Below are 12,069 nucleotides of genomic sequence, written 5' to 3' on the forward strand. Positions count from 1 at the left end.
TATGTATTACTACAAGAATAATCTGTATATGCTACCCAATCACTTGGAGCTATAATACACACATAGACTCTGGATTACCTAGATAAGATAAAATATCAAACTTTAGTTTTTCTCTGAATAAGACATTTTATCCTTCAGGGTAGGTCTTAATATCTTAAAGGGAAATTGTTCTTACTTCTCTTGATTTTACATTCCAACTACTTTGCTTAGCTGGATTTTGCCTCCATAACAAAACATCTTTCCCAACTTCTAGGTCAATTTCCACTAGAAACCATTCTGTATGTCAATAGTCAGTTGAGAACATTTAATTTTTTTCCTTTAGGGCACTGAAAAGTCAATCTTATTCTGCAAAGATTCAAGCTTCCTGTTTTATTTCAGTGTTCTCTCTTTTCCTCCTCTCCCTCCTCCCCACTCATCCCCTCTCCTCTCCTCCCTTTCTCTTCTTATTGAACCCTCCCCCCAACTCTGCCATTCTGCTCCCTTTCGTAATGACTTTTTCTAATTCCTTGAGGTGCTAAGAGGATTAACAGCTGTTTTTATTCTTGTGTCCCAACTCCACAAGAACAAAGGTGTATTTTTTGTTTTGTTTGTTTGTTTGTATAGTAATAGAGTGTTCATCTTCCTCTTAAGCGCCACAGTTCCGTTAGCTGCCAGAATCACAGTAGCATCACTGACCACAAAAATGCTTTCATTCTAATGGAGCTTGGAGCCTCAGCTCTAAGTCTAAGTAAAGATAGACAAAGAATTGCATGTAAACCAAACCTCATGAAGTGGGTTGCGGACGCAGTCTCTCTCCCAGTCAGCCCCTCAGAGCAACTTCCTGTTCTCATGAGGAACAAACCAGAGTGAATAAGTTTATGGAGACAAGAAAGGAGAAAGATAGTGTTATTTCCTCTGCTGAGATTATGACTTGACACTCACCCACTTAGCTCAGACCTTTAACAGAAAGGGGGAAGTGCTGGTAGAGAGCTAGTTATGGGGGAAGAGGATGCACTGAATTTTAGAAATATTGAATTTCAGAATCTAGTGAGTTTTTGGAGTGCAGAAGCCTGTTCTGAAGTGCATGTAATTGGTTTGGCCTTAAGCAAGTTGAGTTTGAGGTTCAGGGAGACTTTCACGTGGAGGTGTCCAATCAGCAGCACTGACACACAGAAGAGATGTCAGGGTTAGAGTGACAGATTTGGGCATTGTTTGTATGTTTGAAGCTTTGACAGGTGATGGGAAGCTCATGGACTGCTGAAAGCAAGGGCTGAGGGTTGAGCCTTGGGTTATACCCAATTTGGTGAATCGAAGGAGGAAGTAAAACTAATGAAAAGGGAAAGATGAGCACATGCGGTAGGGAAACTGACAATGTAGCTGTGAGCATGCCAAGGCAGACAGAATTCTGAGAAGGCAGGCTTGGTTGTGTAACTGAGCAAGGGCTCAGTGTCCATGGTGCAGAAGACCAAACTGTGACAGTGGCTGTTTGCAGCAAAGTAAGGATTTAGTTGAAGGGCACCTAGCAAGGGAGTGGGTGACAAGTCTCAGAATCACTCCACATTGGTCTTTGAGTTAGGGATGTTTTAAAGGGGAAGAACAAAGAAACTGGGGTTAATCATCATCTTGTGACATTTCTGTGACATTTCTTAATCATGGTTTTAGGAGTCAGGATGTCTCCAGTTTATGATTCTCTGGCCAGGTGGTCCATGGCTTGGGGTTGTGAGGGAGGTCTATGAGCTAATCTTGCCCTGAAGAAGCAACTTGAATTTGTACATTAATGCTGATGCCTAAAACAGCAATTTTAGTCCATTAACGATGTTAGGGACAACAGAAACCTTAGGCCTCTGACTCTGGTTGACTGTGCTGAGCTAACACAGCATTGAGGTCAGAGGAGATAAGAAAGGAAATCAAGTTTTGGATAGACAGCTTAATCAAAAACTCAGTAGGGGACTTGGTTTTAGGGGGACTCGATTTCAGTTGGATCTATCATGAAAGAGAAACCAGGAGCACAAAGGTTGAGCAAAAGCCATTTGATTTGGTGCTCAGGAGCCACTGAGGACAATTGAGAAGAAAGTTTCAGTGGAATGGTGTGACTGGAAGAGAGTGCCTGCAATTAGGGAGGACTTCACTGGTGAGGAAAGGGAGGAGGAGAAGACAGACAACCTTTCAAAAAATGTAGGCAGGAAATGAAGAAGAAAAAGAATTCCAAGATTAAAGTCAGAGTTACTTGCCCTGGTGAAAGAAAGTCCAGGGCTCCTCCCTGCCCTGGCCCTGGGATGCTTTGGATTTTATGATATTTGTGATGTTTATCACCTTTTTAAAAAATGTGCAGTTATGATTTCTGTCCTCATTCTAAAGAAATGCTTGCCTTGGTACCTATTTTATACTTTAATTTTGTATATTGTATGATATATAAGCTTCTGGTTGCCCAAACCTGGATCTTCTCCAGCAAGGATTGATGTTCATGTAACAGATTCATCAATGAGGGAATTTCTTCTCTCCCATCTCCTTGCGTCCAAGAACAGCTCTGGTAGAGATGAGTTCTGATTCTCCCAGGGAACATGTTAGTGTGGCAGTCATGACGGAGCAGCTACAGCAGTGAACTTGCCCTGAATGTTGAAAGGGTACTTCATTGTGGCTCCTCTCATGCTGGCCTTTTTTCTTTTCCTTTAGCCGCCCATGGACACGAGCTGGTTGATCAGATTAGCTGCTATTACTTTGGAAGAGGCCTTAGAGGGTGGGACTGGATGACTCTGAGTTTCTTTGTCAACTTGAGGTTCTGTGTTTTGTTTCGAAGAATAGGACTCCAGGGGTAAGGGAGGCAGAGCTGGAAGATTCCATTAGTGTTTGTGAGCAGGCTGGGAGGGAATGATGCTGGGGAGGAGGTGAGCAGCTCTGAGGCAGGACGAGGGAGGGGCTAGCATAGGAGGCTTTGTCCAGGTGAGGGGTCTGGGGTGGGCATGGCTGGGATTTCTGGGCTTGGCCAGAGACACAGACTGATAGGACCAGGGAAGAGGTGAAGCTATACCTGGGAGGAGACACGGGAGAGAAAGCAGTGCCGAAAGGTGAGGGCGATGTCAAGGATGAGTGTGGCCCCTCAGAGATGCGTCCGGGGCAGCCTGCTCACAGGAAGCTTGTTTGATCACTGACTCATTGTGCGGCCTGCTCTTCCTGTGTTTCAGTTTCCCCATCTGTAAGATGAGAAGCACCGCCAGGGCCCTGGGAGGAAAAACTAAGACAAACAGACCAAGATGCTGGCGGCAGATACGTTCTCTGTGGTTTCTATGGTAATAATTCTGGGCTGAAGGTAAAAAAAAAAAAAAAAAAAAAACCTGTTAAGTGAGTAAAGTCCATCCATTTATTAGTAAAATGCATTTCAAATTGAGATTTTTCTCTTGCAGGGGATTGTCACTAAAAGAGAGAATTTTCCTCAAGAAAACCCCCAGTCTAGCGGTCTCTGGTTTGTCATTGAAATGCAGAAGCTGAACTGGGCACACATTTTTTGCAGTAAAGAAAGAAATGGCAGACAAATGTTAGCTCTTTCATTCAAGATAACATCTGTGGAATACTGACCACGTGCCAAGGTGCCAGCATTTTAATAGGTGGCAAGACAACAAAGATGGAAAGGGTAGATTTAGCCTTAAACAAGTATAGAAGGGAAAGCCGCTAATCACAACCACACGAGACAGAGGCAGAAGGAGCCTGGAACGCAGGGGAAAAGATGTCTGCACGAGGTCCACGAAGGGGCCAACAGGTGAGCTGGTTCCTGGCGGTGCTCAATGAAGAGGTGCCGCTAGCAAAATGCAGAGTGGGAGGACATGGAAGGAGAATGTCTCCACTTTGGCATTAAGTCTTAAGTCAGACCATTAGAATGTCAGTTCCTTAGAAGCTGACACCATGCTTGATTCATCTTTGTCTGCCCTGGGGACTTTTCCCAGAACTTTGCCCCCAGTGGAACCCCAACAGACCTCTGTGTTTAATTCACTCCCTTGTCTAGAAGGATTCAGTAGCTTTCCACTGATGATGAATAAATTCCAGACCCCTCTTCTGGACTCTGAAGCCCTGTATAATCTCTATTAATCGTGAACTGCTTTGCCCTTCCCCGGCTCGAATCTGTGACTCATCACGCGACTGGCTGTTTCTCATCCTCAGGTTTCCACGAAAACGTTCTCTCCTCGGAGCCGTCTTGCTTCATCAGCTAGTCTGAGCAGGCTCCTCATACTCCATCCTGATTTTCCCAATTATTGTACCCTATTCCTAAAATATCTATTGAATAAATTAAATGTTGATTGGAATGATAATAGTAATAATAAAAACTAAAATTTACTGAGTGCTTAGAATATGCTTAGCATTACGCTTCCTTCTTTTTTTCTTTTTTCTCTCCATTATTTTTGTCTGCGTGATGAGAACACTTTAGATCTCTTATACTGAGTGTACAATACATTATTAAGTATCATTACCATGCTGTACGTTAGCTCTCTAGAAATCATTCACCTTACAACTGAAAGTTTGTATGTCTGTTGTATGCTTATTTGTTTAGGCACATTAATTCCTCTAGTCCTCATAATAAATGCATGAGGTTAAGTACTCTTATTATTGCTACTTTATAGAAGAGGAAACTGAAACTTAAGAGAAGCCAAGCAAATTGGCCAGGAAACACAACTAGTGTTATAGTGACAGCTTAGAAATGAGGATGTCTGGCCTTAGAGCAGATACTCAAACATACTTAAGACTTTTAAATACTGCCTCTTGAATCTGTTTGAATGCACGAAGTGTTAGCAAACAATCATCATGTATTTATTTCAGATCAGCCCTGTGTTCTGTGAATTTTTAAATGACCAAGAAACTTCTCCTACAATTCCTATTGGCATCCATGGCATCAAAAAATATTCCCTATTTATTATTAATAGTAAGAGGGAAAATGAACTGAACTCTCTCCTTTCTGCCTACTCTCAAATTTCTGTTGGTCACCATTCATGTGATACCAGTGGGCTTGTAGTCGGTGGAGAGCCCCAAGGTGGTGCATCTCAAACAGTTCTGCGCATGAGAATTACCAGGGGATCTTATTAAAATGCAGTTTCTGGTTCATAGGGCTGGGATGGGGCCCAGGATTCTGCATTTCTAACAAGCTCCCAAGTGAGCTGATGCTGTTAGGGGACCACACTACGAGCCGCATGTTCTAAGGGATGAATGTCATGTGGAACAACTGGGTGTTTGCTCCTGTCCCCAACAGGGGAAATAAGTTCTAGTAACTGGCATCTGGGCATAGAACTTGGTATGGATTGAGGATTAGGGTATGTAATTACACTAGAATTTAATCTCCAGGAGATCAGGGTCCTTTCCTGCCCTTTTTACCAACATGATCCCAGTTCCTGGCACAGAGTTAGGGTTCAATGATTATTGAAGGAAGAGAGTTTGTCCTGGCTTGGGAGAGTACATAAGAATTCATAGCCTCATTCTTCCATTTCTTCTCAGTTCTGGGGTAAGTGAGTGGAATCCATATTTCAGGAAAGTGATCATTCTTTCTGCAGCAGTTACCCACATGAAGGGAGCAACAGGTGACCATGTGGCAGAAGGAGGGAGAAAATGAAATCCCATGACTTGAACTTCTACTTTGATGAATAGTCAAGTCCCTGTTGGATCTGGCTTTTCTCATTTAGGGCCGTACACAGTAGATAGATCCCTGTCGCTCTGGAACTGAGGGGGCTCTTGAACACATTGGTTCATTCATTCAGAGGCATCATTCCAGGGAATTATGATACATTAGGGAACAAAGAAGGCCTCTATCTCACAGAGCTTTTATTGCAGCTGGTGGAGACAAATAATACATTAAATAAGTATATTATATGTTATAAGGTTATAAGGGCTAAGGAAGATTGAGATGTAAAGCAAGGTAGGGAAGATATTGGGGTATGAGGCAGAAGCAGGTTATAATACTAAACAGGGCAGGCAGAGTACATCTCTTTGAAAAAGTGACCTTTGGGTAGAGACTTGACGGGAGTAAGGGAGTACACCAGGCAGATTTTGGGGGTGTGCATGTTGCCAGGTAGAGGCGACAGCTGGTGTAAAGGCCCTGAGGCAGTAGAGTGGACGGAATATTCCAGGGACAGCAAGGAGGTCAGTGTGTCTAGAGTGAAGTAAAGGATGAAGAGAGTCATAGGCAATGAGGTCAGAGAGGTAAGGAGGAGGTGAATTATTCAGGTAGGTCCTCATGGGACTCTGTAAGCACTCTGGCTTTCACTATGAGTGAAATGGTCCTGTAGAGCTTTGATCATAGGAGTGATCTGACCTGCTTGGTGTTTTAAAAGTATCTCTCTGGTGTCGGTGTTGTGAATGGATTATGGATGAGCAAGGGACAAAGCAGAGAGACCAGTAGAGCTATGGCAATAATCCTTGTGACTTGGTGAGAAGTAGTCAGATCCTAGGCATATTTTGATGGTAGAGGTAACAGGATTTCCAGACTGGGAGGGTGTGGGTTGTGAGAGAATGAGAAGGATCAGAATATGCTTCCAAAGTTTCTGACCTGAACAATGAGAGGGCTGGAGGTAACAATTAACTAAGGTGGAGACATCTGAGGGTAAAGATCAGGCATTCAGGTCTGAGAGAGATGAGGCAGAGTTCTGTTTCTGTGGGATTTCCAAGTGAAAAAATGAAGTAGGCAGTTGTGGATGTGCAATTCTAAAGTTCAGGAGAGAGGTCTGGGCTGGGTACCAAAAGGGGGAAGTCCTGGCATTTAGGAGATATTTAAAGTTATGACACTGGAGGAGTGATGGTTGACAGAGGACAGAGGACCAAGGACTCAATCTTGGGGTTGATACTGCAGCACTAAGAGGTTGAGAAGAAGAGAAGGAGACAGTGGAAGAGCTGGAGAAGGAGTGACCCATGATGTAGGAGGAAAAAAGAACGGGAGGGGTCCTAGAAACCAGGTGAGGAGAATGTATTGAGGAGTGAGGAGTGATCTCCTACATCAAATGCTTCTGATAGGTTAAGTAGGATGACAGCTGCGAATTGCTGAGAATTGATCAAGAGAGCCAGCAAAGTCAGGGTCATTGGCGACCTTGGTGAGAGCAGGTTTGGTAGAGTCATGAGGACAAATGTCTAATTGGAGTTTAAGAAAGAATAAGAAGAAAAATTAGAGACAGCATACAGAGACTCACTTGAGGACTTACGTAGTAAACTATAGCATATTATCAAAATATTCAATCATGTAAGAAAATTGAGAGAAATGGAAAAGAAATTAATGCTATGGTGCAAGAGGAAGAGTAAAGAGGAGTGCAGAAATTAATGAAATTTACTTATTAGCAGAAAAATAATAGGCATCCAAGGTGATATTTGCATCACTTTACTGAGCTTTCAGTTTGTAAATCCAAGCACCAAAACAAAATTTCCCACTCACACTTCTCCACATCTTTGCACAACTCAAAGGAGTGTGAAAGCACCTTTAAATGTTTGCACTTGATCAAGAATGACAAAAATGGTACGTGATGGATGTCATCTTTTTTTCTTGTAAATGAAATAACTATATGACAAGATATGACCAATCCAAGATGGCTGTTTCTGATTGGTGGAGGGGAGCCCCCCAACTCAGCCCCTTTCCTTAAACTGTCTTCATTATTCAGGACCATGTCACCTTGTTCTTTCCCAAATTTATTTGGAACCCATGGTCAACTAGTCACCTTTTACAAATATGGGATTCTAACTGGATTGAACCACAGCTTCCTTTACGTCTGCATTCTAGATGGTTTGTTCTTTGTAATGGAGAAAAAGAACAGAAAAGGAATCCACTCATTCAACAATTTGGAATAGAGGCATGGATGAGTAAAGGTTGGGGGAGTTTAAGATTAACTTCTTGTTGTCACTGTGACCTTAAGAAAATCACCTCATTCCATGTTTTATTTGTAAAAGGAGATGACTGGATTTGATCATCTCTAAAGATCCTACTCATGGTAACATTTACTTCTAAATATCACCAAAGGCCCTTATTAGAACAATCAGCACTGCTCTACCAGCTGAGCCTTTCAGTTCCTAAGTAGTTTACAGCCAAGTTGGTAAGACAGAATTCACATATAAAAGGTTAGAAGACCATAAAAGGGTCAGAACCAAGGTAGCCATAGGCCTGCTAAGTGCCAAGTAAAAGTTTTAGATCAGCTCTGCTCTGAATTGCAGGAGGGGGAAATTATGGGATGAAGTGGTAAAAGCCATTTCTAGAGTCAAGAGCTGGACTCACTCACATCCCTTGAAAGATGGACAGGAGTGAACCGGGCAGAGAGACGTAGTAACAGTAACGTTCTTGGTGTGTGCAAGGACTGATAGGCCAATCCCTCTCTCACCATGGCTGAGCAGATGTTTCATGGATAGGGAAAGGTTAGGACACAGGTTAACTGATGGGGCTCATAAACCTTTGTAAGGTCTCATTTTAGTCAACAGTTGTGATATTCCCCCTCAATAAACTCTTAATTTTGAGTCACTAAGAAGAAACAAAACTAAGAAATTATTCATCCATTCAGAGCCAACCGCCCCCACCTCTCCCTGATGCAGAGTCAGGACACTCCCAGAGATGGACAGAGAAGATGATTGTGTCTGGGAGACAGGATCAGAGCCTGCTGTCTGTCTGGACTCTTGAAAGCACACTCCTTGGTCATGAGCTGGGTCTTACTGCCTTCCTGGTGTGTACAGGGAAGGAATTTTTGTAAGTCAGATGTATAAATGCCCCTATTAAATAAGATGTCCATGGTGCAAGCAATCTATGCACCTTGCCTCCACTTCTGTAATGTGTATACCTTGTATAAGAAGAAGGAACCCAAGAGGAACACGCTGGCTCACCCAGCTCAGAGCTGCCCAGGCGAGTCACAGGCAAAAGGCTTGTTCCCTGGGAGAGTCTGAGGAATAAGCATGGGTGTGTGTGGGAGGCGAACATGGGCACGATGTCCAGGAAAAAAAAATGCAAAGAGAGGACCTTGGCTTTGTCCCCTTCCACTGCCACTTTCTCAACCCCATACCCTGCCCCCTTTCAAGTCTACTTTCAGTGTCCCTCCAGGACTTCACTTCAGGAAACCAGCCTCTGCTCATCTAACGGAGGATGAGCTGATTTTCAAAACCAATCCCCCAGTTCCTGCCTGCTCATTCTCCTGCTAGCATACCTGTCTGCAGCCTCACTCTGAAATACCAAATGCCTTTTCCTACCAGAACAAAAGAAAAATGCTTTTGTGTGAGCCCCATCCTGTGAAAATGCGTTTCCTGGCAGTGTGCTGCTGTTGAGTCTCAAGATAGGCTTTGGTTGAGGTTCCAAAATCTTTTTTATAATGAACAAGGGCTGTAAGTGGATAGCCTTAGACCAGAGTTGATTTTGGTAACTTCTGTCAAGCCCTCAATAGACATTTAAGGGGATGGATGATTTAAGGGGATAGGGGATAAATGATTATAATCTCTACAGCTCTGGTGCTGTTTTACCATAATTATAAGAGATTATACAAAAAAAGGAAAATAGTATTATTGGGGAAATCAAATAGTCAGATAGCCTTTTCTGTCTTGTGGTGCTATGCTTACAGCTATTGGACAAAAGCAGAGGTTTTGATGTTTGCTTGTTTTCCGTTTGATAGATTTCTACTCTCGCGAAGGCAACTACTCATCGTGTGTACTCATACACTTCAAAAGGAAAAAAAAGGAAGAAAGAAAAAAAACCCAGAACCTCCCTCTCTCCCTACCCTCCACCACATAAAAAATCCAATTAGATTCCAAATAAGATGCACAGTAAATAAAGGACACCTCCTTTGGATGACTTGATTCATCCAAAGAGGAAGTTTATGATACTTTAACATGGGTGATGGTTGTTTTCAATCTTTTCTTTCTCAAGGGAAACACAACTCATTTGCACACACCTGTACCTCGTGTGGACATGAGGTCCTTTTTCACCTGCTGTGTGGGCTGGTCTCTTGAACTCCAGTAATCCATTCATTGCCCTGCTATTGAAATCTTCTTTTAAAATCACACACCTACTTGTGCTACTCACGCCTTTGCTATGGCTTGTCACTGACTTAGAGTTTAGTCCAAATTCTTAACAGGGCTTACCTACTGCTCTGGCCTCCAGCTACCTATGCAGCTACACTGACTATTACCCTCCAGCCCCAGCTGAACTTCCCAGGCTCTCTGCTCGTGTACCTGATGGTTGTCAGTTCCTCAAATACGGCAGATGATAGTCTCTTGCTGCCTCCAAGCCGTCCCTTCATCCGGAGACTGCCAACCATTACTCCCTTCCCGTCAGCCTCACACACATACACTCTTGGCTTAAATAACTCCCATTTGCTATTCAGGACTCAGCTCATACATCACTTTCTTTAGGAAGGCCTTCTCTGAGTCCTCACACTCTGTCAGAGCCCCTAGTTTTTAATTCGTAGCGTCCCCAGTATTTGCACACTAGAATTTTCTGAATCATTCCTGTTTGTGCATTTAGCGCGTGTCTTCCCCACTGGACCATATACTCCATAAGGGGGAGTTCTGTTTCTTTTCACCACTGTGGGCTGGGGTTGTAGCTGGCACATAGGAGGCACCAAAAAACTATTTTCTGCTTAATGCTGCCTCCCTGTTTCAGGATGTTTTGCCAGCAAGTAGCAGCCTTCTCAGACTCAAATGTACCTTTAAAATAAGGTTTGTAATTCTTTCACATAAAGTTCAGGGTTGGGGTAAACTTCAGGGTTTGTATTGATTTAGCAGCCCAAGTGTGTCCCACAGGATCCCTCCACTCCTACCACGCTGGGCTTCTTTTTGGGTAACATGGGTGTTGGAGATGCCCCAGAGTCTGCCTTGCTGTTCAACCAGGCTGAGAAGGAAAAGACCACAGCCATGGACACTTTACAGGGAAACCAGGCTTATGACCTCCAGAGCTGAAACTGCCCCAAATGTTGGCCTTGGTACTCCCTGCCCTCCATACCACTAATTCAGCAATGGTTACAAAGACCCCCAAGATTCCATAAAAATGATCACTTAGGTGGTGTTCTGTATCTTTTAAATAAAGTGTTGACCATCACTTTCTCAATTCAGTGAGAACTTCCCTGGCCTCCTTTAAAAAAAACCGAACAAACCCAAAACAAACAAACAAAAAAACCCCAAACTCATACATACAGAGAACAGGTTGGTGGTTGTAAAGTAAACGTTATAAAATAAATGTCATGGAGATCACTTCACAATATACACAATTATCAAATCACTATGTTGTATACCTGCAATAAATATGTTATATGTCAATTATACCCCAATAAAAATTAAATAAAATTTTAATAAGAGAAAGAAAATCAGTGTGATAGCAAAACTGCCCCTCAGGCTGCTCCCATTCCTAACTTCCCAAGGATTTAAATTGAAGCGCTTCTGAGTAACCCTTCTTTTCAAGGAGCGCTAGAAATTGGCTGTTAGTTTGGAAACGGGCCCTTACACGTTGGAAAAGGAGAGACCAAGGGGAGAGGCGCACCCCTCGAGGCTGGTGAGCGGCAGGTTTAATGAATCAGGGAAATCCGGGGGCTCGTGTTTTGGGCGCTGCACCACGAGCAACTCGCCGCACCTGCCTGCTAGGGGCGGCACAATTTATATAGAGGCCTTAACGAGGCTCAGTCACGTATCCAGACCAGATGGTCTTGATAACACCTTGCTCTCTCAAGGCTGCCTCCTTGAAAGCAGTCCCAGCTGTGGGAACTGTGGGCGGGCATTCTTTCCAAGGACGCGAGAAGGCGCGTGAGGAGCCTCCAGTTCCCCGGATGCAGCTTCCGGGACGCGGGTGGTCCCGTCCGCCGCTTGAGGAGCCTCCAGTTCCCCTGGATGCAGGGCCCGCGACGCCTGTGGTCCCGTCTGCTCTGCGCCCTCCTCCAGCACCGGCTGCCTCTCCTCTTCTAAAATAGGTAAGGAGGCTTCCAGGATGTTCGGCCGCTCCCAAAACTTTAAAGATACGCTCTTGTTTTCGTTTGAGAATCCTGTGGAGATGCTTAGGTTCAAAATGGAAGCAAGCAGTATTTACTTTTTTGTTTGTTTCTTCCGCCTTTAGGTAAATTCAGAAAGCTTTGGATTTAAGCACACTGAGTTTTAAACCTCATGTTTTAATTTAGA

At 43.6% G+C, this 12,069-nt stretch overlaps 1 protein-coding gene across 6 annotated transcripts in view; it reads left to right on the forward strand.

The window, feature by feature from the left end:
- The window catches only part of FASLG (Fas ligand), a 28,267-nt gene extending 23,963 nt beyond the window's left edge, over window positions 1–4,304 (forward strand). For 4 of the 6 annotated variants that reach the window (XM_010956671.3, XM_074349808.1, XM_074349809.1 and 1 more), the window contains one exon: window positions 3,162–4,304. The gene's annotated coding sequence lies outside the window, so the exon portion shown is untranslated. The remainder of the gene's footprint in view (window positions 1–3,161) is intronic. The other 2 variants (XM_074349807.1, XM_074349806.1) reach the window with 2 other exon arrangements.
- Window positions 4,305–12,069: the final 7,765 nt, after the last annotated feature.

This window comes from Camelus bactrianus, chromosome 21, assembly GCF_048773025.1.
Source record: "Camelus bactrianus isolate YW-2024 breed Bactrian camel chromosome 21, ASM4877302v1, whole genome shotgun sequence".
NCBI classification, from domain to species: domain Eukaryota; kingdom Metazoa; phylum Chordata; class Mammalia; order Artiodactyla; family Camelidae; genus Camelus; species Camelus bactrianus.